Consider the following 5,546-nt stretch of genomic DNA (forward strand, 5'->3'; position numbering starts at 1 on the left):
TTGTATATTGTTGTAAACTATACTAGCATTCTGTAATCTCCTTACCTTCACAAAGCTTGTATATTGTTGTAAACTATACTACATTCTGTAATCTCCTTACCTTCACAAAGCTTGTATATTGTTGTAAACTATACTACATTCTGTAATCTCGCCTTACCTTCACAAAGCTTTGTATATTGTTGTAAACTATACTACATTCTGTAATCTCCTTACCTTCACAAAGCTTGTATATTGTTGTAAACTATACTACATTCTGTAGTCTATGTCCTTATCTCCTTACCTTCATTTATATACTTACATTCTATGTATCCATTACCTTTATGTGTACATTCTGTCCTACACCTTCCTGTATATATTATTTCTGCTCCATTCTATGTCCTTCCTTCTATATTATTTCCACTATTTTATATATTATTTTCCTTCCTTCTTCATTCTATGTCCACCTTCCATATTTTTATGTTATTTTCATTCTGTCTATCCTTTTATTTTCTATGTTCCTTCCACTACATTCTATGTCCACTATTTTTATATTATTTTCCTTCATTCTATGTCCTTCCTTTTTGTATATTATTTCCATTCTATGTCTCCACCTTCATGTATTGTTCTTTTCCATTCTATGTCTCCACCATATATTATTTAAGCTATACTACATTCTGTCCACCACCTTCCACCATTGTGTGTTTATGTATACTACATTCTATGTGCTCCACCTTCCATGCTTCGTTCCTGTGTCTTCATACCTTGTGTCTCACTTGTGTGCCATTCTGTGTCTCCTTCCTTGTGTGTGTTCCTTCATGTGTGTGTGTCTGTGTCTCCTGTGTGTGTGTCCACTTCCTGTGTGTGTGTCTGTGTGTCCTGTGTGTCCATGTGTTGTGTGTGGTGTGTCTGTGTCTCATGTCCTTGTCTGTGTGTGTGTGTCTGTCCTCTGTCTTTCTGTGATTGTGTGTCCTTCCTGTTCTGTGTCTGTGTCTATGTGTTCTTCTGTGTGTCTGTTCCTTCCATTCTGTGTGTGTGTGTGTGTCACATGTGTGTGTGTCATGTGTGTGTCTCTGTGTGTGTCTGTGTGTGTGTGTGTGTGTGTCTGTGTGTCTCATGCCTTGTGTGTGTGTGTCATGTGTGTCTGTGTGTTCGTTCTGTGTCTGTGTGTGTGTCTGTGTCCATGTGTCTGTGTCTGTCCATGTGTGTGTCTCGTCTGTGTCTGTGTGTGTCATCGTGTCCATGTGTGGTCTCTCTGTCATGTCTTCCTGTCTGTGTGTGTCTCCTTCCTGTGTCTTCATGTGTGTGTGTCATGTGTGTGTTGTCTCCATGTGTCTCATTTCCTTGTGTGTTGTCTGTCTCCTGTGTCTCCTTCTGTGTGTCATGTCTGTGTGTCATGTCCTTCCTGTGTGTGTGTCTCCTGTCATGTGTGTGTGTGTGTGTGTCTATTCCTGTCTATGTGTGTCTGTCTCTCCTTCGTTCTGTGTGTCATCTCATTCTATGTCATTCCTTTCTATGTCATATGTGTTCGTTATGTTGTGTGTGTCCTGTTCCACATCTGTGTGTATGTTATGTGTCTCTTCGTTCGTTCTGTGATCTCCTTGTCCTTGTGCCTGTTGTGGGGCTATAGCGTTCTGTGATCTCCTTGGTTCTATGGGGCTTGGTGTGTTGTTTGTGTGGGGCTATGCTACGTTCCTGTGATCATCCTTGCATTCATGAGGGCATTGTGTGTTAGTGTGTCTTATATGCTGTTCCTGTCCACCATTCTATATTTTCCTTACTTATTATTATATCCACCTTCCTGTTACACTTGATTCCTTTCTATTATATCCTGTCCACCCCTTCCTATTTGTATTTTATATTTCCTTCACTATATATCCTTCCTTCTACATTCCATTCTATGTCTCCATTTCCTTCCTTCTATATTCCTTTCCATCCTTCCTTTTATATATATTTTCCTTCTCCATTCTATATCCATATACCTTCACTGTGTATATTTCATTCTTATCTCCTTCATTTATATTTTCATTCTATGTTCATTCTATATTACCTTCCTTCTCCTTCATCCTCCACCTTCCTTTTATATTATTTTCTTTCTACTACATTCTATCTCTCACCACCTTCCTCTGTATATATTTTTCTTTCTACATTCTATGTCTACTATTCCTTTATATTATTTTTCTTTATTCTGTCTCACTATATCCTTTTATGTGTTCCTTCTACATTCTGTCTTCACCTTCCATTCTGTGTCATTCATATCTCATACTATTCTTCTATTATATTGTTGTCTACATTCTGTGTCCATACCTTGTATTTTTATGCATTATACTTTTTATTGTCTCATTCTATTTCTCCACTCCATTCTGTCTTCCATTTATATTTTTGTTTATACTACATTCTATGTCCTTCCTTTTGTATATTATTTTCCTTCTTTTCATTCTTTATGTCTCCATATTACTCTTATTTGTCTTCCTACATTCTATGTCTCACCTTCCTTTATGTGTTATTTCTTGTATATTCTGTGTCTGTCCTTCCTTGTATGTGTGTGTTTATACTTCATTCTATGTCTCACCACATATTCCATGTATGTGTTCTGTCTGTCTCTCACCTTCGTTATGTGTGTGTGTGTCTCTGTGTGTGTGTCCTTCCTTGTTGTGTCTCATTCCTTGATTCTGTGTGTGTGTTCCTTGTGTGGCTTGTGTCTGTGTCTCCATTCCTGTGTGTCTGTGTCTCCTTGTGTGTGTGTGTCTGTGTCTCCTGTGTGTGTGTGTGTGTCTGTGTCTCCTGTCTGTCTGTGTGTGTCTGTCCTCTCCTGTGTGTGTGTCCATGTGTCTCTGTCTGTGTGTCTCACCTTCCTGTGTGTGTCTGTGTCTGTGTGTCTGTGTCTGTGTGTCTCATTCTGTGTGTGTTGTCGTTCTGTGTCTCATTCTGTGTGTGTGTGTCTGTGTCATTCCTTCCTGTGTGTGTCATTGTGTCTGTTCTGTCTCATGTGTGTGTGTCCGTGTCTGTGTCTCCATGTGTCTGTGTGTGTGTCTGTGTGTTCTATGTGTCATTGTTGTGTCTATGTGTGTTGTGTCTCATTCTGTGTCCTTGTGTGTGTTGTGTCCTTCTGTGTGTGATTCCTTGTGTGTGTCATTCTGTGTCTCATGTGTGTGTGTGTCCTGTGTGTGTGTCTCTCTGTGTGTGTGTGTGTGTTCAGTGATGTGTCTCTATGTCATGTGTCTGTGTCTCATACCTTCCTGTGTGTCTCTATGCCTTCCTTGTTCTGTGTCTCACCTGCCTTCCTGTGTGTGTCTGTGTCTCCTTCCTTTGTGTGTTGTTCATGCCTTCACATGGCTTGCTTGTATGTTGTGTCACTGTCGTTCCTTGATCATTCTATGCTACTTCTGTAATCTCATACCTTCACAAAGGCTTGTATGTTGTGCTATTTGTAAACTTCTACATTCTGTAATCTCCATACCTTCACAAAGGCTTGTATATTGTTGTAAACTATGCTACGTTCTGTAATCTCCTTACCTTCACAAAGCTTGTATATTGTTGTAAGCTATACTACATTCTGTAATCTCCTTACCTTCATAAAGCTTGTATATTGTTGTAAACTATACTACATTCTGTAATCTCCTTACCTTTACAAAGCTTGTATATTGTTGTAAACTATACTTCACGGCGACGTATTTATTCCAGCAGATTGTGAAAGACTATGACTTTCCAATGTAACATATAGCACGCCTCGAAAGCGTACAAAAACGCAACCTACAACTTTATGGATGATAACTAGCTTCTTGTTCATTGCATAGAGCAAGTTTCGACGTTAACTGTCGATTCTTACACTGTTATCAAGCTTTTATCAAGCCATATATTTTTAGCTCCGTGCTGGGATTCGAACCCCGAACCATGTGATCCGAAGTCGACGTCTTGCCTCAGGACTCAGGACTCAGGATTTTATTCTCATAAATCATACAAAATGATATCGAGAACATACATATATTTTGATAAATACAAAGTTCCATTTTGGCTTATATGCATATGAATATAAGATAAATGTATAACTAAAACAGGGATAATATAATTTTCGTTAAACAGGACAGTTTCTGTACCAAAGGATGATAGTTAGATGACCAAGGAGGTTAACCCCGTCAGCAAGCTGATAAGGTAATGATGTTTTTGGTAGGATGACTCCACGCCCTGTTACTTAGGAGTGTACATTGCTCTAATGCAATAAACAAGAAGTTGTTATCCATACAGTTGAATGCTTCATTTTTGACTGATTATCTTCTATAATGCCGAACAAACAATTAGTATATTGAAAACCCTGAAATTACACAGGAATTGGCTATTTAACATTCTGAGGGTGTCGGGGCTTGGGTGGATGGAAACATACTTAATTGAATTGAATTAATTTTATTGTTTTCTTACAACAATATTTGTTCATTACGCATCTGTCAGTGGATAACATCAAAATATGCAAATTAAAAACACGCATTAATTATTCAAACACACATGGACCTCAGCATCCGCCTGTTTACATTCCCCACTCGCATTATATATTTCCTGTTATATATTTCCTCGCAAGCATTTATTTCCATGTTTACATTGACAACACGCACTATTTTAAAATACATCAACCTTTACATCTGTGAGTTAACCACTGGGTGACCCACCTCCCCTTAATTCAATAGGGCGACTATGCATCAACGGATAATGTCCCATCTAGGATTCCATACACGTGCTATTCATGGTGCAACAATAACTGAGAACGACGACAGGGGTAGTTAATGCGATAGTCCCGTTTACTGAAGTGGGACGACAAACACATATTTGTTCTTCTTTGAGAGGCATTTAGAAGTTGGGGCAGTAAGGATGGATGACAATATAAGGATGAACAACTTCTTTATTGCTGTGAGAGCGACGTTTCCGTGTAGGTTCTAACACCGTTATCAAGCAAGTGATGAACAGCATAATTATAATATGTTTGATTGGCATTTTAGAAGTTGATGGATAATAGAATAAAGAAGTTGTTATCCATAAAGTATTATACTTTTCTAGCATAATGATAGAGGAGCATATATACAAGTTAGATGAGATGTTTGTACAGTACAATAGGGATTAGGAAGCCAGACACAATAACAACACAAAGGCTTTGATAAAAGCGTTAACAATTGAAGCCTGCAAAGTACACAAAGGGATAGTGAAGCCTGTGGCAGGTGTACCCCCAGTTTGCCAGCAGCCAGCAGGGGATTACCTGGGATTAGAGGACACAGAGGAATGAGCGTGCAGGGCAAGTTGTTCCCTGTGTAATATGATCCGGGGTAATTAGGCTACCCATAACATTGACACTGTGACACCTTTCATTCATTACCCGTGAAGGTCCGAGTTAGAATATTGATCTTCAGTAACCGATGCTTGTCGTAGGAGGCGACTAACAAGATCGGGTGGTCAGGCTCGCTGAATTGGTTGACACATGTTATCGGTTCCCAATTGCGCAGATCGATGCTCATGCTGTTGATCACTGGTTTGTCTGGTCCAGACTCGATTATTTACAGACCACCGCTATATAGCTGGAATATTGC

The sequence above is a fragment of the Haliotis rubra genome, unplaced genomic scaffold, assembly GCF_003918875.1.
Source record: "Haliotis rubra isolate DU_JTF1 unplaced genomic scaffold, ASM391887v1 Scf280, whole genome shotgun sequence".
NCBI lineage: Eukaryota > Metazoa > Mollusca > Gastropoda > Lepetellida > Haliotidae > Haliotis > Haliotis rubra.